Here is a 22,666-nt window from a genome sequence, read left to right as displayed (position 1 = left end):
TCTCTCTCTAAAGCTCTGATGTCTGCTTCTCTTGGAACTAGGTTTGATGGACCCCTGCTCCGCAAGTTCATACACCTGTAGATTAAAGGGAGGTGAAGAAGAGTCAGTAACAAAAGATAATAAAAATGACTTAGTCTCAAGCAATTGACTAAATCTCAATATTTAAATCTACTCAGAATTTGGCAACGGCGCCAATTTGATGTTAGGAGTTTTCAAGGCTCCTAAGACAAATGCTGTAGTATAAATGATTGTCGAACCAGTTCTGAGAGATATCAAAGCACCGAGAATGCAAGTATCACTTAATCTAAGTGCAACCAATGATTTAGATGAGTTTTTAAACTATGACTAATTAAAAGAAATAACTAAATGATACTTTCTTAACTATTGGAAAAGAGAACTCATGGATATAGGGATTAGACCTCGGGTGATCAAGTTTCGAACTAAAGATGGCAAACGATCAATCAATCTATTAACCTTAAGCTTGGACACAATCCTAAACAAACTCTATGTCTAGATGAATGTTCATTTACTTAACACAATTCAAACATCAAATGTCTTTGGTTGAATAATATGAAAGCAATCATAACTAGCAAGTCCAATGGCTATCTTAGCACCTCTAACAACAAATGTCTTTGGCAAAGTATGCTAAAAGCTAAGAAGAGTTGTCTCGGGCATTTCCTCGAACACCTTTCGGGGGGGAAATGCCTAAGGTTCAACTACTCAGTGGCCAACTCAGAAGATGCTTTATGCTCACTCTACTAGCAAGGAAATATGAATGATCTACACTAAAACATCCTAGTTCTAACCTAATCACCCTCAATCTCCCTAACCCATGAATTCAAAAGGTGATTACTCACTAATCTCCATGATTCCTCTTAAACCCATGTTGGATTTCAGATTAATCATGTAGAGAAACACAGGAAATAGATAAGAACACAGAATTCTCAATAATAAACTGATCAATTGATTCAAAGAGATGACTTTCCAAAGGTTTTTGGTGGTTTTTCTAAGAACAAAGATGATCCCCCCTTTGGTGGCTCCTAGAGTATTAAAACATAGGTTTAGAAAATAAAAACGTGCATAATGAAATGACCAAAAGGCCCTTGAGAAATCACAAGTTCGAGTAGAAATAAAACGCGCAGCGACCTCAGCCCATCGCTCCGACAAGTCGCTCTAGGCTTCGGGAGCGACCTCGCTGTGTCGCTGCGAGAGGTCGCTCCGGGTTCGTTCTCGCGTATCCGGGTGATGAAACCGCGAGCGACTTCTCCCTGTCGCTCCCATAACGTCGCTCCCAGCTGGAGCGACCTCGCTATGTCGCTCCGAGAGGTCGCTCCGGGCTCGTTCTCGCGTCTCCGAGTAATGAAACCGCGAGCGACTTCTCCCTGTCGCTCTGGTTAGATCTCTCTAGTAGGGTGATCAGAGCGACTTGGTGGTGTCGCTCCGGACTGGTCGCTCCCATGCCTTGCTCGCCAAATGACCACTCTAAACACTCCTTTTTGAGCTCCAAATGCCTCCAAGTGTCTCCAAGAACTCCATGTGGTACTCCAATACCTGATAAGGACTCATGTATGCAAAATGCAACCTAAACATGGCTAAATCCTAATCTATATGATCAAAATACACATGGATGAATGGATGAAACAATAGAAATATGCAAGATATCAGCGCACCAGGGGAAGGGCTCCATCATGTGGCTTGAAGTAGTAGCGTGGAGGTCCATAGATGGGTACAGATTCTTCCCTAGGAGGTTCCGTGAAGTCGTGTCTCGTCGGAACACTCCTTTTCCTTGGTGCAGCAATGGGATCGAGAGACCCGTGTTCTCCAAGAAAGTCTTCTTGGGATAAGTTGAAGCTGATAGCTCCAGGTCTCTCTAAGCTCGTCAGTCTCTGGTTTGGAAGAACCACTTCGACCGGCTTGCCTTTCAAGTAGTAGTGATAGACGTAGTCTTTCCCATACATCCCACTGAAATAGGTGGCAATCCTCAAGTAAGTGCCATCTACTAACTTAGGCCCTGCTGAGTCCTTTCCCAAAGGAACATTCAGAAATTGGAGCAGTGGTGTGATCATCCCGCCTATCCCAACCTTTGGTTACGAATCAGTTGTGTACCATGCCTAGTCTTTGTAGTGCTCGAGACGATAAATGAAGAAGCTGACCATCCCGAAGGAAGCATAGATGTCGTTGCTTGGAAGGGGCAACGTTCCAGGTGGGGCGTAGGGGCGGATAGCCGGGCAGAGCAGTCGCACGTCTTCCTCGGTGACATTACCAGCTTGCTTCCGTGGGTAGAATGCATGGATGAGCATCCTATGGAGGTAGCGTACAGACGGGTGCCGGATATGTGAGTTCTTGTTAGCCCCGGTAGAGTGCTTGTTTCCAGTGATTAACTCCCGGAGTAGTCTGCCAAGTCTTGGAAACCCATGACTCTCCCAATGTCTTTGAAGTTCATGTTGTACTCTCTCCCATTGACCTTGAACTTTATTTTACCCCATTCTTGCCGCACGTGCGGAGCGTCATGGTAAGTGACCTCAAGGGAAGACGAGAACTGACAGGAGACATCCCGGTAGGCAGGGTAGGCCATGGTGAGGATTTTGGGCATCTTCAGGTGCCCCAGCATTGCCTCAATATCAGAATCGAGACCCACCTCCTTCAGCAAATCAAGGTCAGCGAATCTGGTTGGAGTCCAAGTTACCCCATTCAGCAAATGATGATACAGCTCTTCCTCAGATGGAGTTTTCACCCTGTCTCTATCATCAGTAACCTCCTTCCCCTTGGACATCTTGGCCCTCTTTGTAGGAGCCTGCTCATCTGCACTTTCATCACCACTCTCCTCATCTGTGGCAACTGCTATACTCTTTTCTGCCCTCTTCTCTTGCTCCTTTGCCTTCTTTGCAGCCACGGTTTGCTGTCGAGAAGTCATTTGTGTCCCAGAACCAGCTTGTTCCGAGGCTAAAGCCTTTCCTCTCAACGAAGACTCTTGTCTCTCAGGTTCTTGCCTCTCAGCATCCGACTTTCCCTTAGTTTTCTTAACCATTGTACCTGAGAAATACAAAACTTGGAAAGGGATAAGTGGATTGACTTTGCAAATGTAAACTTCAAGAGGCAACGTAAAGAATCACAATTCTCAATCTTTTCATCATGTGAAAATTACAAGACAAGTAAAATTCAATAATCAAAGTAATTCTAGAACGAGAGGGTTCTCTAATCAAACCTTTCAACACCTTAACATACTAACTCACCCACTAACACACTCAATTAGGATCAATTTCGAAAAGTCCCAAATCCATGAACCCTAATTTTGCCAAAGTTCAAATTAAGCTCAATTCCACCATCAATTCAACAACCCAACTTGATATATAAGCTTTCCCTAATCTATTTTACCACAATCAAGCAAGAAAATGACCAAATTTTGATTTTCAAATTCTAGGGTTCATGGACCTACGAATTTGAATTTAAAAACACAATACCTTGCTTTGGATGAAAGGAAATGGGGAATGGGTGGTGAGGAATAGACTACAGGGGCGAAAGTTTGGATTTAGAAACAAAAACTAGGAGATTTGGGTGAGAATTGAGAAAGTTAGGAGATTTTTAGTGTGAGTTTGTTTGAGAGAGTATGGGTGTTTGTGAGAGGAAGGGAGAGTGAAAGAGATGAAGGTCGTGGGTATGGGTAGGTCTAGGGTCGTCCGGTTAGGTTTAGGGCTGGTTAACTTGAATTAAAACGGACAAAATCGAAGAGGGACTTACCTGGACCGGCTCGGGAGCGACCTGGAGTGGTCGCCCTGATAGGTCGCTCCGGGTCGTTTTCTCGTGTAGTGTGTCGACGAAAGGGCGAGCGACTCGTAGGTGTCACTCTGAAGACGTCGCTCTGATCGACAGAATTGCGAGCGACCTCACGTGGTCGCTGCGAGACGTCGCTCCGAGAGCGATTATCAAGCCCCGGAGACAGAAATGCGAGCGACTTAGCCGAGTCGCTCTGATCTAGTCGCTCCCAGTCACCGAAAATGCGAGCGACCTCACGTGGTCGCTACGAGACGTCGCTCCGAGAGCGATTCTCGAGCTCCAGACACCGAAAATGCGAGCGACTTGGACCAGTCGCTCTGATCACGTCGCTCCCAGCTGGAGCGACCTCGTGGCGTTGCTGCGGAACCTCGCTCCCACGCTCGATTCTTTGCCTTGACCGGATCGATGAACCACCTGAGCACTACTTCAACACTTTTCCCATTTATTTTTTATTTTTTATGAAATATGATGAAAATGAAAATACCAATGCAATATGTATAAGGATACGCATGGGACTTCCTCCCAAGTGAGCTTGTTTTAAGTCTCTAGCTTGACTTTGCCTCCTTTTGGATTAGGCTGGGGTAGGATCAGACAGTGGAGTTGAAACTCCATCTTCCTCAGGTGCATCTGCCATGTAGAACTTAACCCTTTGCCCATTGACTGTGAAGTCTCTTCCATCAGTACTCCACAAAACTATTGCTCCATATGGCTTAACCTCTTTGACCTTGAAAGGGCCGGACCACCTTGACTTAAGCTTTCCTGGAAACAACTTCAGTCTTGAGTTGTAGAGAAGAACTTGATCTCCTTCTTTAAACTCTCTCTTTAGGATATTCTTGTCATGGAAAGCTTTAGTCTTCTCCTTGTAGATCCTTGAGTTTTCAAAGGCATCCATTCTTATCTCATCAAGCTCATGTAGCTGAAAAAGTCTTTTCTCCTTAGCACTCTTGATGTCAAAGTTCAGCAACTTTACTGCCCAAAGTGCCTTGTACTCAAGCTCCACTGGCAGATGGCAAGCTTTCCCGTACACTAGGTTGAAAGGTGTGGTCCCCAGAGGTGTCTTGTAAGCTGTCCTATAAGCCCAAAGCGCATCATCAAGCTTAACTGACCAATCCTTCCTTGTAATCCCCACAATCTTCTCCAAAATGGACTTGATCTCTCTGTTAGAAATCTCAACTTGACCACTTGTTTGAGGATGGTAAGGAGTTGCCACCTTGTGCTTAACACCGTTCTTCCTGAGAAGTCCCTCAAGCAGTTTGTTGATGAAATGAGACCCTCCATCACTGATTACAACTCTTGGAACTCCGAACCTTGGAAAGATGGTGCTCTTGAACATCTTGATTACCACTCTTGCATCATTGGTGGGACTTGCAATAGCTTCCACCCATTTTGAGACATAATCAACAGCTACCAGGATGTACTTGTTGCCATGTGATGATGGAAATGGCCCCATGAAGTCAATACCCCACACATCAAACACTTCAACTTCAAGGATTGGATTCTGAGGCATCTCATTCCTCTTGGTGATGTTTCCCCTCCTTTGGCATGAATCACACCTTGAAACAAAGTCTTGTGTGTCCTTGAACATGTGTGGCCACCAGAATCCAGCTTGTAACACCTTAGCAACAGTCTTGAAGGTAGCAAAGTGGCCTCCATAAGATGATCCATGACACTGTGTAAGGATCCCATCAATCTCCTCATTAGCAACCACTCTCCTATAAAGTTGATCTTTGCAGAGAATGTAGAGGTAGGGCTCATCCCAGTAGTATCTCTTCACATCCTTGTAGAACTTCTTCTTGGCATACCCCACAAGATTCAAAGGCTCTTTTCCTGTGGCTAGGTAATTCACCAAATCAGCATACCAAGGTTCTTTCTCTTCTGTTGCCTTGACTTCTTCAAGCTTCCTTCCAGTCTCATAAACTGCTATCACTGCTCCAATAGCCATGATCTGTTCCTCAGGGAGTCCTTCATCAATTGGAATGCCACACTCCACTCTCAGCCTGGACAAGTGATCAGCTACACCATTCTCAACTCCTGGCTTGTCCTTGATCTCTAAATCAAACTCTTGCAGCAAAAGAATCCATCTCAAGAGCCTGGGCTTTGCATCCTTCTTCGCCAAAAGGTGTCTCAACGCAGCATGATCTGTGTAGACAATGACTTTAGATCCCACCAAGTAGCTTCTGAACTTCTCAAAGGCAAAGACAATGGCTAGCATCTCCTTCTCTGTTGTGGCATATCTCATCTGAGCATCATTCAGGGTTTGGCTCGCGTAGTAGATCACATGGGTCTTGCCATCTTTCTTCTGCCCCAAAACAGCTCCCACAGCATAATCACTAGCATCACACATGATCTCAAAGGGGAGATCCCAATTAGGTGGCTGGACAATTGGAGCACTGATGAGTTCACCTTTCAGCTTCTTGAAGGCTTCTAGACACTCCACATCAAAGCTGAAGGTGGCTTCTTTGCACAGCAGCCTGGTCAATGGTCTAGTGATCATGGAGAAGTCCTTGATGAATCTCCTGTAGAATCCAGCATGACCAAGAAAACTTCTGATGTCTTTCACTGTTTTCGGTGGGGGCAAACCAACCATGACATCGATCTTAGCCTTATCCACCTCAATCCCCTTCTCTGATATATTGTGTCCCAGCACAATCCCTTCTTTGACCATGAAGTGACACTTCTCCCATTTCAGCACAAGGTTGGTGTCTTCACATCTCTGTAGGACCCTGCACAAATTTGACAAACAAGCAGAAAACGAAGATCCATAGACAGAGAAATCATCCATGAACACCTCCACAACATCCTCAATCAGATCAGAAAAGATCGACATCATGCACCTTTGAAAGGTGGCTGGAGCATTACATAGACCAAATGGCATTCTTCGATATGCGAAGGTACCATAAGGACATGTGAATGTTGTTTTCTCCTGATCATTGGGATGTATGGGGATCTGGAAGAATACTGAATATCCATTAAGAAAACAATAGAATGGATGATTTGCAAGTCTCTCAAGCATCTGATCAATAAATGGAAGTGGAAAATGATCTTTTCTAGATGCAGAGTTCAGTTTTCGGTAATCAATACACATTCTATGCCCAGTGACTGTTCTTGTTGGTATCAATTCATCCTTGTCATTTTTAATCACAGTTATACCACCCTTTTTTGGCACAACATGCACAGGAGATACCCATTTAGAATCTGAGATAGGGTAGATAACACCAGCATCTAAGAGTTTAAGAATCTCTTTCTTTACAACATCCTTCAGGTTAGGATTTAACCTTCTTTGATGCTCGATAGAAGTCATTGATTCATCCTCAAGATGTATCCTATGCATACACAAAGAGGGTGATATTCCCTTGATGTCATCAAGTGAGTAACCTATTGCTTTTCTAAATCTTTTAAGTGTTTTCAAAAGTTCAGATAACTCAGTTTCAGTAAGTTCTCTACTCACAATGACTGGATAAGTTCCATTAGAACCAAGAAATGCATACCTTACACCATTGGGTAGAGGTTTAAGCTCCACTTTAGGCGCCTTAAGCTCGCTCCAGTCGTCTTGCTGGGTGTCCCCTTGTTGAATGACCGAGGCTTCCTGATGGACAATTTGAGGCAGCTCCTCATACTGATCCTTACTACCAAATCCTCTGTGTGAATCCAACATCATACCATAGGCAGTATTCTCTAGGTTCTGAATCACTTCAGCTTCCCTCTCTATCGTCAAAGCATGCTGTAGAGGGTCTTCTAATGACAACTATTCAAGGAGCTCATCAGCAAGGGCATCCATCTCTTCAATGTAGAAAACTTGCCCTTGAACTGTTGGTTTCTTCATTACCTCCTTGATGTCAAAGTGAAGAACATGCCCTTTACCCAAGTGGAGATCAATCTTGCCCTCTTTCACATTAACAATTGCTCCTGCTGTAGCTAAGAAAGGTCTTCCAAGGATTAAAGGATCTGCAGCTTCCTCACCCATCTCAAGCACCACAAAGTCTGTAGGGATCTCATATTTTCCAACCATAACGGGGAGGTCCTCCAAGATACCCACAGGGTACTTCACTGAACGATCAGCCAATACCAGAGACAGTCTACACTTCTTGTACCGAGTGAAACCAAGCTTCTTAGCTACAGAAAAAGACATCAAGCTGACACTAGCTCCCAAATCGCAGAGACATCTATCAAATACCATAGGTCCAAGAGCACAAGGTAATGTGAAGCATCCTGGATCTTCTAGCTTCTTTGGAACAACAAGCCTCTGGATGATGGCACTGCACTCATGAGTGAGAATCATCATGCCCTCCATCTCCTTCTTCTTTGCAGCTACAACATCTTTCATGAACTTGCTATATTGAGGAATCAGCATGAAAGCATCAATGATGGGCATTGTGACTTGAACTTCACTCATTTGCTTCTCAAATAGAGCTTTGTACTTCTCTAGCAGCTGCCTCTTGAATCTACCAGGGAATGGTAGTTTGGGTTCATAGGGAGGAGGAACAAAAGAATTCTCACTTGCTGGAGCAACAACTTCACCATCTTTCACTGTTTTCTTCTCTTCTCCAACCTTTCCTTTACCTTTTGCTTCCACAATCTTTTCCAAGATTTCATCATTGATTTTCTCATCAACAATCACCACTTCGTCATCTATGTTGATGGCAACCACCTCACCTTGTTTCTCAGCATCCTTGGTGAGAGCTTTCTGAGGTAACTCCTTACCACTCCTGAGGGTGATAGCTTTCATGGTCTCCTTGGGGTTTTGCTCAGATTTTCCAGGTAAAGAACCTTGTTGGCGATTTTGTTGAGTGTTCATGGTAGCAAACTGGTTCTCCAAGGTTCTGAACTCATTGTAGATTCCATCAATCTTTGAGTGAAGGTTCTTCAACTCATAGCCAACATGCTTCTCACTTCTTGTCTGAGACTCCAAGATTTGTTTTAGTAGGGTATCAGTGCTGCTGACTTGAGGAGTAGAGGTAGAAGTAGTAGGTTGTTGTTGGGCAGGTTGTTGTCCTTTATTGTGGAAACCAGGAGGAGTGGTTTGCTGAGGTTGGTAGTTGGCTTACTGGTTGTATCTAGGCCGATAACCACTCTGTTGGTTGTTGGGGTAAGATCTCTGTTGGTAGTTGTTGTACTGAAAGTTTGGCTCTTTCTTGTACCAGCTACCATTGTTGTTGATGAAGCACAACTCTTCTTGCCCTTCCAAACCATCAACTTCCTGGACAACAGGTGTGGCTTCTTGGTTTGGGTTACCAACAAAGTGCAGCTGCTCCTGGGTGGTCTTATCAGCAATGAGAATATCAATCTTATCCTGGAGAGCCTTTAACTCCTTCCTCGTCTGCTTGTCATCTGTTCTACTGCCTCTGTCGTGGTCTCCACTGTAGACTGCATCACTCTTGACCATGTTGTCTACCAGCGGCTCTGCATCCTCCTCTGTTCTTCCCAAGAAGAACTCATTGCTAGCTGTATCCAATCTGGCTCTGTACTTAGGAAGACCTCCTCTGTAGAATGTGCTCAGCAGGCTTTCCTTAGAGAATCCATGATGAGGGCATTGAGCTTGGTAGCCTTTGAATCTCTCTCAGGCTTCACTGAATCCTTCCAAGCCTTTCTGTTGAAGGCTGGAGATCTCATTTCTCAGCTTAGCAGTTCTTGAAGTAGAGAAGAACTTCTCCAAGAAAGCTTTCTTGCAGTCATCCCAAGTGGTGATAGAGTCGCTGGGTAGAGACTTCTCCCACTGACGTGCCTTATCCCCCAAAGAGAAAGGGAATAGCTTGAGCTTTAAAGCATCTTCGGACACACCATTGGTCTTTGACAACCCACAGTAGCTGTCGAACCTGTCCAAGTGATCAAATGGGTCCTCTAGAGCCAAGCCATGATACTTGTTGTTCTCGATCACGTTGAGGAGTCCTGATTGGATCTCAAAGTTGTTGGATGCTACAGCTGGTGCTCGGATTCCCAATCTATGGCCATGAATGTTGGGGCGGTCGTAAGTGCCAATGGGTCGAGCTGCTCGCTGTTGGTTTTGTGGAACGTTGTTGGCATCATTTTGAGGTATGTCTCCCATATCAGTATCCAATCTCTGCAAGTGAGCCTGTTGCTCTTCTTCTCTTCTCTTTCTAGCACACTCTCTCTCTAAAGCTCTGATGTCTGCGGCTCTTGGAACTAGGTTTGATGGACCCCTGCTCTTCAAGTTCATACACTTATAAATTAAAGGGAGGTGAAGAAGGAGAATCAGTAACAAAAGAAAATAAAAATGACTTAGTCTCAAGCAACTGACTAAATCTCAATGTTCAAATCTACTCAGAATTTGGCAACGGCGCCAATTTGATGTTAGGAGTTTTCAAGGCTCCTAAGACAAATGTTGTAGTATAAATGATTGTCGAACCAATTTTAAGGGAATTTGAAGCAATGAGAATGCAAGTACTCACTCAATCTAAGTGCAACCAGTGATTTCAAATGATTTCTAAGCTAATGAATAAAGCTGATTCAGTTTCAGAATAATAAAAGCGGTAAATGAGTTGACTTTCTTAACTAAGGAAAATGAGAACTCATGGGCATAGGAATTAGACCTTGGGTGATCAAGCTTCGAACTAAGGATGGCAGACGAACAATCAAACTATCAACCTTAAGCTTAGACAAGATTCTAAACAAACTCTATGTCTAGATGAGTGTTCATTTACTAACACATTTCAAACAACAAATGTCTTTGGTTGAATAATATGGAAGCAATCATTACTAACAGGTCTAAGGCTATCTTAGCACTTCTAACAACAAATGTCTTTGGCAAAATATGCTAAAAGCTTAGAAGAGTTGTTTCAGGCATTTCATCGAACACCTTTTGGGTGGGAAATGCCTAAAGATCAACTTTTGAGAAGCTAACTCAGAAGATGCATTATGATTACTCTACTAGCAAGGTTTTGGAATGATCTACACTAAAACATCATAGCTCTAACCTAATCACCCTTAATCTTCCTAACCCATGAATTCAAATGGTGATTACTCACTACTCTTCATGATTCCTCTTAAATCCATTTTGGATTTCAGATTCATCATACAGAGGGATAAAACAATGAATTGGAAACACAGAATTGCAATAACTAGATGAACAAGAATGATTCGAGATATGAACTTTCCAAAGATTTTTCTTAAGAACAAAAAGATAATCCTGCCTGGTGGCTACCAAAGGTACTTAAAACATAGGTTTTTGAAAAGTAAAAACGTGCATAATGAAATGACCAAAAGGCCCTTAGAAAACATGAATTCGGCCAAACAAATAGACGCGGAGCGACCTCGGCACGTCGCTCCGGGCTTCGGGAGCGACCTTAGTGGGTCGCTCTGAGAGGTCGCTCCGGCTCCATTGTGTTGTCTTCACGCGATAGAAATGCGAGCGACCTCGGGGTGTCACTCTGGCCAAGTCGCTCTGGGCTTCGGGAGCGACCTGGAGTGGTCGCTCTGATAGGTCACTCCGGGTCAGTTTTCGGCTTCCACCGGGATGAAATGGCGAGCGACTTCTCGGGGTCGCTCCAGCGAGGTCGCTCTGAGAGGTAGTTTGGAGCGACCTCATGGCGTCGCTCCGTGATGTCGCTCTCATGCTCTGCTCGTCCAATGATCACCTAGAACACTTCTTTTGAGCTCCAAATGCACCCAAATGCTTCCAAGAACTCCATGTGGTACTCCAACACCTGATAAAGACTCATGTATGCAAAATGCAACCTAAACGTGGCTAAATCCTAATCTATATGATCCAAATGCACATGGGTGAATGGATAAGACAATGAAAATATGCAAGATATCAGTGATGAATACAGAGGAGGTCAAGGGTTTGAGCTCTCGCAACCAGTATCTCTTTCTTTCTAAAATTGTCCACTTTGGTGATCAGATTCTTGATCGGTGGGAGCAAAAGAGGATCATGCATGGTATGGCCACGTTAAAGATGAGCAAGTATGGTCTAATCGACAAGTTTGAAGGTTTACATCCAGGGGCCAGAATGTGCAGCTCCGGTGGGAACATTGTGCTTTTCTGGGACCGCCCCAAGTTGGGACATCTTCATATTTGGTCTGCGGAGAATTCCTTGGAGAGACTCCAAGGAGGCGAGATTTGGGGCAACATTGAGTGGTCTAACATTGTCATGCCCGCTGATGAATCTTTTCAAGAACCCAAGAAGGTTTTGCATTCTGTTTCTGTCACTCTCTAAACTTGCCTCTTTCATTTTTCTAAACTACTCAAAATCTTGTTTTTCTATCTCATCTTATTAATTTTGTTTGAGCTCCTCTTCTGTTTTTCCAAATTAATTTTCCGTTTCTTATAGTGTAACCTTCTCTTTGCTGCCTATAGAGACGAAGGTACAGCCTGCTGTTTTTTTTGTTCTTCTGCTTGGCATCTCCAGACACAGACTGAATTGCTCTGGCTAGCTGCTTGGAATGTGAGTACTGTGAGTTTTAATTCTTCTTTTTTTATTTCACTAAATATAAAACATACATAATAAACAAATGTAACCAACCATTTTAACAAAATGTTAATTCCAAAATGTTTTTAATTTAAATTCTAATTATTATAAATATCATTAAAATTTTAAATTAATATATTTTGATTTATAAAAAATAAAAATTCTACAAATTTTTAATTATATTTTGAACATAATAAAAATTTAAATTTCTTAAGTATTAAAAATACATTCTACAAAGACTTTAAAAAGATTTTTCTTAGAAAAAAATAACATTTCTGTTTCAAATATAAAAGTAAAATATCTATCTTATTTATTAAAATAGAAGTCTTGACTCCTTTCATGTGTGAATTTTGAAATGGACCCTCCTTTAAAAAAATATTTACATTATATTTTATGAAGTTGCAGCACCAAATCTTAACAATATATTATATTTTATGAAGTTGCAGCACCAAATCTTTTTTATTTCACTAAACATAAAACATACATAATAAACAAATGTAACCAACCATTTTAACAAAATGTTAATTCCGAAAATTGTTTAATTTAAATTCTAATTATTATAAATATCATTAAAATTTTAAATTAATATACTTTGATTTATAAAAAAAATTCTACAAATTTTTATTTATATTTTAATCCTAATAAAAATTTAAATTTCTTAAGTATTGAAAATACATTCTACAAAGACTTTGAAAAGATCTTTCTTAGAAAAAAATAACATTTATGTTTCAAATATAAAAATAAAATATATATTCTATTAAAATAGAAATCAAAACTTCATTTCATGTGTGATATTCTAAGTTGAACCATTATTTAGAAAGTTTATCAAATGTACATAACATTATTATAATACCTTTTAATATATTTATTTTTATTTAAAATAAAATAAATATTTATTTAAGAAAATTTTAACAATATCTTTTAAAAATCTTTTCAGAATCATTTTAATTTTTTTCCGAAAACTGATTAATTTAAATTTAATTTTCATAAAATATAATAGGAAATTTAAATTTAGTTTAGTTTTGATTTATAAACGAAAATTAAAAATTATATAAATTTTTTTAATGATAATAACAACTTACAATTATTACTTTTCAAAAATACATTTTACAAAGATTTTAAATAGATTTTGTTGGAAAGCAATATCCATATCTATTTAAATTTTAACATAAAAATATCCTATTTATTAAACAAATAAATCATGACTTATTATTTTTTAATTTAAACTATCTCTTAGAGATCAAAACTTGAATAAATACTTCTATCATGTAACATTACAATTTATGTCAATAATTTTTAACTCAAATCTAATATTTTTATTAATGGTTAAATTTTAATTTACTCTTCATAGATGAAACACTTAACCTCTTTAAACATATAAGGCTTTAGTTAACTATTATTACCGTTTATATTACCATTTTAATATTTAAATACTATACCAATTTAGTTTATTAATCAATATATAAAGTTTTACATCTACTAATCCAACCATAAATAGACGAACAATATATGAACAATATATATATACATGAACGAATACAATAAACATGAATACATTTTTATCATCTATATGCATAGTAATGTCATAGCATGAATGACCTATATATGTCAAAAAAAAAAAAAAACTCCAACACTATTCTATATGAAGAATGCACACATTTATCAAAGTTTAATGTTATAGTATATAACATAATTCCAACAAATTTTAATTTTACCTCATATTTGATACTATTTTTCAAAATTTTAGTATCAGTTTTCATAGATATCATAAATTTATTATTAGAAGACAAAGTTAACCCTCCTAAAACATTTATAAATATATAATAATTATTTACATAAGTTCATAAACTCAACTTCACCACCTAAATAATAAAATCCTAAACAATAATCGTTAAACCCTAAGCTCAAATGTTAGGATATTTTTTATTGAGTTTTTATAAAATTCTATCCAAGTTAGTGTATTTGAAACAATTTCTTAAGAAAGAACGTTAATACAAAATTATTTTTCAAGTACAAAATATTATAGTTTTTTTCAAATAAGTTTTGTAGTTTTTAATGGTATCCCAAAAAAATTATTCTCTATTATATAAGTGCAGTTCAATTTAATTTCTATATAAATTCCAAATTTTAAAAATAAAACATAAAATTATGTAAAATATTATTGTTACAAAATAATTTTTAAAAAATATAAAAGTTATGTAAAATAGTATTGTTACATAATAATGTTATATAAATTAGAATATTTTAGTATAGAAAGAATAAAACCCGCACTAGATCTAGTTATTATTTTTAAATCATGACTTTGTGTTGTGAATGAAGAGGGGAACTTGTGTGTATTATTAGGTCGACCAACTGGTCTTTATATACATATGGTAATGACGGTCTAAGTACTGGATCGACATGAGATCGTACTTATCCTTAACTAGATAATGACTAGCAATACGTAAGATAAACACCAACTATAATGTAGATAAACACAAGAGTAGATAGACGCCAGTATGATCCTGCAGATGGGCTTGACCCGTCTTGCTACACGGGCTGATAAATGGGTCGATCACTAAATCGTTTATAACACTCCCCCTTGATCGACACATCCGGTCAAGGTTCATTCATGCTTTGGATGTTGCCTCATTAAAACCTCTCTTGACAAACCCAAAACACAATGTGGTAAAAGGGAAAACAAGACAGGAAAAAGAGTACAACACATGAACTCCCCCTGATGAATGCATCACTGTAGTAGACGCATTCCCATCTGGTATCCGAGTCTTCTTGAACGTTGAAGTTGCATATGACTTGGTGAAGATGATCAGCTGGATTCTCCTTGAATGAACTTGTAAGTCTTGGACGTTGGTATGTCTTTTGGAACTCCATTACGATGTGGTCAGGATGTACATCTTTGCTGCTGATCACTCCATGTCTTGGTTGAACTGATGGTGCTTCAAACGGTGCTCGGATGGACTTTATAATCTGCAATAAAACTTTACTTGCAGGTCCTTTTTCATGTCCCACGGATTCTCTTTGGTTATATGGCTTTCCCAAAACGTGGACATTCAATATATATTGAGTCATAGAACCAGAACACATACGAACAACTTTACTTCATATCTTTCGTTCATTCGGACTTATATCTCTTCGTATGTGCCAATGGCTTTATCCATTGTAACCAATCATTCTTTATTTTTTTTTGTCGATCCATGTTGAGCTATAGACCTTGTCTATATTCGTTCATAATCATGATGTCTAAGGTCATACCATCAATAATTATTTGCTGCAATGAAACTCATCACACAATGAATTCGCAATCATACACTCATGTCCTTTGTACATGGTTATCGATCTTTTCTTGCTTTAGCAATGCTTATAATCATTAAGCCACGACCAGACATCCTTCTGGTCACTATCCTGGTTTATGGTTCTCACTTAGGCGTGCTGACTTAATCATACACACACACACACGACTATGATTTTTCTACAGACTTTCCATATGTAAAACATAGCCTGTTTAATCAATCGATAACTTGTATCATTGAACCTTTGAACCATTAAACCTTTTTCTCTCAGTTGGTCTTTATTATGATCACAAGGAATTATAATATTTTCTGTATGGACTGACTGCACTAAGTAAATACTTAGTCTTTCATATTACTTACAGCTGCTGTATATTACAATCCATAAACAACTTAGGAACAAAGCTTGTTCTATGAGAATTTCTTTCTCATATTTCTATGGTACGTTGATACCTTTATCCAGTGATCCATTTGCTGCTTACTACACCATTATTTCTTTAGTAAATATCCAGACAAAATCAAACTTGATTTTCTGTAGTAGCATCCACCATATAGGAGCATATCTCTTTATAAATTGTTCCTTGGTCCTTGTGAGTATCCTTGTGTAATCAAGCTATACTTGAACGTTATTTAAAAGGAACATGGACACACTATACCATGTGGTCATGTCCTTTAATCTCACGGAATTTCTTATCTCACAGGATCCATTCATTGGTTTCTTTCTTAGATGGCTTTTCTGTATGTACATGGTTACTACGCCCCTCTGTCTTATACTTACTTTGAATTCTTTGAACACCCCACGTCCCTATATAGGTTTTATGAGTACTCTACGTGGGTTCATGATCCTCAGGTTATATCCTTCAAATCCCAAGTACTACAATCTTTTATGAGCTCTTATATATTTAAATACATCTTTGGTGTTAACACTCTTTATCTTTAGTTTCATACTGTTCCAAACATGATCTAATTAGATTTTGAGATCTTATTATCCAAGACCTTTATACCTTGCAGTTTGGCGTCCCAAACTACATGGTCTGGTACCTTAGATGTGTGGTTGCGCAACCTTATTTCTTTGTCTGAACTGGTTTCTCTTATGAACTCGGATTTGTACGATTCTGAGCACCTTTCATTACTTTCCGAGGTTCCTTATTATTTGGAACTTATTTGTCTATATCTAATAGACATTGTAGCAACTTGATTGTGTCTCTTAGACATCTAATTCGTGGTACTTAAGCTGGTATGACATAGTCATTTTTTCTTTTTGGGTCAGTGTGTCTGGCATATATTTCTACTAGCTTTTATATCTTTTGATCATATTCTTTTAGAACGTCTAGATCATAATCTTTGGTCTGGGGATCTTGCCAAGACAACTATGGTTGATACCATTATATTTCTCTTTTACTCTTTACTCTTTATCAGCCTGATAACTTTCTCCTTTCAAAGTTGGATAATCAGATTACTATCTTTTGTAATCTGTGTTCTTGGCCACTTGATTAAATCATCCATGTTTGGCACAAGACACATTATAGTTTCGTGGAGGAAGTCTTATTTATCTAATATATATTCCCAATCCTCATCTGAGGTTCCATCTTAAATGGCACACATATATGTGGTGGAATACTCGTATTTTCTTAAGATGGTTTGTGTATATGTCTGGTTTATGACCCTTAATCATTCAGAGGTGGGAATGTCTATACTTACATGTATGGCCTGATGTAAATCAATATTTATATACATAATGTCCTTAAACCTTAGGCTGGACGTGGGTGATGTACCATTAGTGAGAGCTTTAAAGCTTTCCAGCCGTGTATATTATGGTTGTAAACCATGGAATCCGAATTTATGATATGATCATGGACTGTGGGTTTTAGTCTTCTCTCCCCCTCATGAACATACTCATAATTTCGTAGTGCTTAGGACAGTGGAGCCTTAATTATTTTATTGATATTTCCTTTTGTGTACTTATAACACATTGTGAGATTTTATGGGATCACTTTTGTGCCTTAATTAATTTTTCATCATGTTTTGGATCAAGATGACTAATCTGGTCATGCCATAAGTGTTTATTTCGTGGTGCACCATACTGGTTACCGTGGCTTTATGCCTCTTTCATACTGATCCTTAGCATAGAATAAATCAGTAGAAAATATGGGTATAGGCATTCATAATGCTTTTAGGCGATTTTTCAAAAATCTGAAAGGAATCGTATTTTCTTTGCTCACTGGTTCAATGTATAATATTATAAATCTTTATAACTCAATGGGTCTGAATAATGTCGTGTCTTTTGCCATTGTCAGTACCAATTAATTGATTTCAAGTGATTGTAGGAAGGTAAAGTTGAACCTATACAATCAAAATGAAGTTAAATCTATGCGAGAAATCAATCTATCAGTGAACTAACTCATTAGTCTACACCCAACAATTGATTTTATGTGATTGCAGGAAGGTAAAGTTAAACCTAGACAATCAAGGTAAAGTTAAACCATGCATGAAATCAACTATCAGTTGACTGATTATCCTTTTATTAAGGTTTTATTTGTTATTTAATCAAGAATCATCAAGCAAGACCAAGCAAGATAATATATAAAAACAAAATCGTTTTTATTATTTCAATAACATAAATGAATAACAAATAAATCAAATCAGATATGAAAACATAAAATCAGAATGTCGGAAAATTATTCAATGTATAATCTGAGCTCATGGTCCATGAGTGTCCACTCAGAATCCTCCTCAGATCTCTTCTTATCAAATGTGGCTTTATTAGCTTCAGGGATTTTCATCTCACTGTCTAGTACTTCATAATATATCTCCATGATGTCATTAAACCGTCTGATGTTATCCATCATTTTCTGCTTCTTTTGCTCAATGTCTAATAAATATGAGAACAGGTCATAATAGGTGGTGAAACCTTTGGCCTGATGTGATAACAACACTTCCTCTTAATGGAATGTGTCACGAGTTTTGTTTAACAAATCCTCGTTTGTTACCAATTCACCACATAGTCTAAGACTATAGGTGATTCTAATAAGATCAGAGTGATAATTGTCCACGGATTCATAATCCTGGAACCTTAGAGCTTCCCATTTTTTCTTGGATTCGTGCAATAATGGCTCACAGAATCTAGAATTCAAAAATGACCAGAGATTATGAGGATCATAAACATATCCAAACTCGTCTCTTAGGTCCTCACAGAGATGGTATCGCATAATCATTATGGCTCTGTGTCTTTCACACGCAAGGGTGTCATTGCCATACTTGATGCACTTCCCAAGTCCTCTAGACTTCAAGACGGCTGAAGTGTTTATAGCCCAATCAAGATAATTATCTCTAGAGAGATCAAGGGCTTTGTAATCTGAGAGTATGAAACTCGACATCTGAAATCATTATTCAAAACAGATCTTAATCATGTAATCTTTTTGAAATTTTTCATGCTTCATATCAATGCCACATACGGACCAAAAGAAAAAAATTTTCTAAATGATGCATTTTCTTAAAACCATACGGTTTAAGGTGTGGATCAATGTATTTTTCAGATTTAAGGTCCTCTTATTTCAAACACAAGGTTTCAAGGCCTTTAGGGATTCTATCTTAGATGATCAGGAAAATGTTCCATATTTTCTTCATCCCATTGGATCGGATCATTTAGTATAATGATTTTTTTTTTCAGTTCAGATAAGATTGCTTGAAAACTATGAATGATCTATATCCCTAACAGTCGAGATTTCATGTTCATTATGCAATATTAGTATGCAAACAATATGCAATCAAGCAAACCAATTCAATCATGAAATCAGGTTAGGGTTTTCGAAAAATATACCATATATTTATTATTATTTTTTCGAAAAATAATCAAATCAGAAATTATTGTGACTTAAAAAAAAAATCAAGAATATTTGATTTATTCAAGAAATTTATTATATACTTTTCGATTTAAAAATAAATATATTTTCTCAGATATATCTCTGATATTTCGATTTTAAATATTAAAAAAAATATTTTTTTCAATCCTAATCAAGTTCTAGTCGTTATCAATCATCAGGAAAACAAATTTCTCAGACAAGAACAGGAGGTAAAACCTCGGATTAATTTGTGAAACCATGATCAGATTTTCAAAAAACAATTATGTAACATGCAGTCCTTAACAGTTATAGTTGATTCAGATCAGATAAGAACATTAAACAGGACAATAATGATAAGTTTAAGCAAGTAGCAGTCGGTTTCTTTCAACATATAGCAGTCAGATTTTTTTAAAAAAATTGTTTAACTTTCAATCCTAAACAGTTCTAATGTGAAACTATCATCAGGAAAAGTTTTAAACAATTTTAAAATCAGTTTCAGATTAAGAACAGGTTCAAAACAAGTTCAGGTTCGAGATTTTAAAGAGTTTATGGTTTATGGTTTTATTTTATTTGCAGAGACATGTCGCTAAATATAGCTACATGGCTGCGGATGGGGTTATTTAATATTTTATGGGTTTTAGATGAGTTTTCGATGATACCTGAAAACTTTTGATGGGTTGATCGGTCTATCAGTTAGAGATCTTCCTGGTTAGCTGATGGATTGCTCGGAATTATTGTTTTTGTTGCTACTTGTTGGAATAGGAGACTGGTATATGGTTGAGAGAGATTTTGGTTTCTGGAACAAATTTTCCGCCTGTATTGTAGCTGAGCGTGGGGGCGCGTCCGAACACCGATTGATGCGGGGTTAGCGGCGTTGGCTTCGTCTCATCAAGAGCTTTAATTTGGTATCTGGCTCGTTGTCTGGATCCACCGGAGTTGAGGGATAGAGCTGTTTGAAGTTTGTCGGGAATTAGGATTTTTACTGCTCGGATTTATTTCTGGTTTTTAGGGTTAGGGTTTATGAGAGCAACGTCGTGCTGATAACGTGTTGTGAATGAAGAGGGAACTTGTGTGTATTATTAGGTCGACCAACTGGTCTTTATATACATATGGTAATGACGGTTTAAGTACTAGATCGACATGAGATCGTACTTATCCTTAACTAGATAATGACTAGCAATACGTAAGATAAACACCAACTATAATGTAGATAAACACAAGAGTAGATAGGCGCCATTATGATCCTGCGGATGGGCTTGGCCCGTCTTGCTACACGGGCTGATAAATGGGTCGATCACTAAATGGTTTATAACAACTTGGAGTTTTAAGTAAGTGTCTTCTCGGCTAGAGTTTTAAACCACGAACCATGAATTAAGTTGCTTGTAGAATAATAGTAATAGTAAATTCGTAATCAAAGCGACTGTCCTCTCGGCTAAACTTCTCCCCTCTCTCGCTGAGACACAAGACATAGATATAGAAGAGAGGGGAGACAGAGTTCGGACATGACAAAGGAAGAAGAAGAGACGACGGCCGGAAGAAGCTGAGACAAAGAGTGGTGGTGGTGTCGAAGATGACGGAGAGAAGACAGGGATCTCTGCTTGGTCGGCAAAGGCGATAGCTTGGGTCAGATACTGTTGGATTCCAAAGAGTTAAGAAACAATTTACTGCAATTCCATAAACAACTCGTTACTTAAATACAAAAAGAAAAGTATCAACTGAATAACTTCCAACTAAACAACTAAAGAACATGTTGAACAAATGGGAGACTTCCCATTAATAAGGAGCCACACATATCACATCATTGACCATGATCTTATCAGATACTCTGACATTGAGGCTTCTTCTATAAGATTAGACTCTAAATGTATGTCTCTCACTCTCAGATTTAGTTTCGTTCTGATTGGTCTCACTTGCATTAGGGTTTATGTTGATTGTAGCTAAGTTTTCCTTTTGTGTGCAGCATCGGTTCTTAGAATCAAAGTAAGAAGAAAAAGAAGAAGAAGAAGAAGAAGAAGAAAACACGGCATTTACTGTAGCTGGAACCCCAAGAAAAGAGGTAACCAGCGAAGTACGACGCCGCCATGGAAGATAAAGAGACGACTGAAGAAGGGTCCGGTGAGAAGTTTGAGTACCAAGCTGAGGTTAGTTTTTCAAAAAAAAATTGATTTTTACTTCTGGGTATCTCTCAAAATGGTATGGCTGCTTTTCAAAATGGTATGACTCTTGAGCAAAAACTACAGTTAGTTTTTTACTTGAGTTGTTTTGAGTTGATATTTTCTGTACAAGCAGCTAATAATGAAGTGGAGCATATTAGGGATCCGTGACAATGTCTACCAGGTGATATGTTTCTTATTTGTTTTTGAATCAAGTTGTTTTGCAGAAATTTAGATAGTTTATCCCTTCATTATCTGTTCTTGTATCCTTGTGTCCAAACATCATATTTGGAGCTGTTCTTCTCTTTGTGGTACATGTACCTAACTTAATCTTGTTTTTTTGTGCCTTAGATTGATGCTCATGTAGACTGTGTGACTTGTGGAGATGGCAAATTGATTAAGGAATATTGACAAAGTGCAAACACTAACATCTTGAGCGGGAAGAAGCTTTAAGTTGATGTGGTTCTCTGACTCACGATCTGTGGTTCCACTTAACTACTTAAGATTTAAACAATCAGCGGCGAACCTACGTTATACAGAAAGGGGACAACTGCCACCACTCAAAATTAAAAACAAACTTAATTACACCAAGATTATTAAGATTCTGCTGTTTGGTTGGTTGAAATTCTCACTCTGCCCCCACTCAGTGAAGGCTCGAGTCTCTTGACCCTTTTTCTTCTTATTTTTTATTCTCATTTTTTTCTTCTCATTTTTTTATGGGAAAATTGGCAATATAGAACAACTAAACTAAGGTATTGTCCCCTTATAACAAAATCAACTTTTGTCACTTTTGGACATTTACTACTTTTTTGTATATAAAAATTCATATCAATTACTTTTGGACATTCACTACCCTTTTTGTATATAAAAATTCATATCAATTTTTTTAGAATGCAAAAAAATCTGGAAAAATTGTATATTTGATGTAGATAATCAACTGCATATAAGAAAAATAAATTTGGATTCAAAAAATATTTGAATAGTAATTTCAAAAATGGGGTAAACGTGTTAGAAAATCAGATCTACCATCTACGGAGATTTAGAATATATAATCTAACAAAGACATAGTGATCTACCAGTCGTAGTATGCGCAATACACCGAAAACATTAACAACTACTAGGGAAGAATATAAAATCCTCATTCCCGCTATGCTCTACGTAACTGGTAGATTTGATGCGCTACAA

The 22,666-nt window shown here is 38.2% G+C and overlaps 1 non-coding gene across 1 annotated transcript; it reads left to right on the top strand.

Moving 5' to 3' along the window:
- Positions 1-9,287: 9,287 nt before the first annotated feature.
- Positions 9,288-9,394, top strand: LOC125593598. Its single transcript, XR_007329499.1, has one exon. It is a non-coding gene; the product is annotated as a small nucleolar RNA R71 (small nucleolar RNA).
- Positions 9,395-22,666: the final 13,272 nt, after the last annotated feature.

The sequence above is a fragment of the Brassica napus genome, chromosome C9 (assembly GCF_020379485.1).
Source record: "Brassica napus cultivar Da-Ae chromosome C9, Da-Ae, whole genome shotgun sequence".
Taxonomy (NCBI): domain Eukaryota; kingdom Viridiplantae; phylum Streptophyta; class Magnoliopsida; order Brassicales; family Brassicaceae; genus Brassica; species Brassica napus.
The sequence above is the reverse complement of the archived record's forward strand: the minus strand, read 5'-3'. Positions and strand labels throughout refer to the sequence as shown.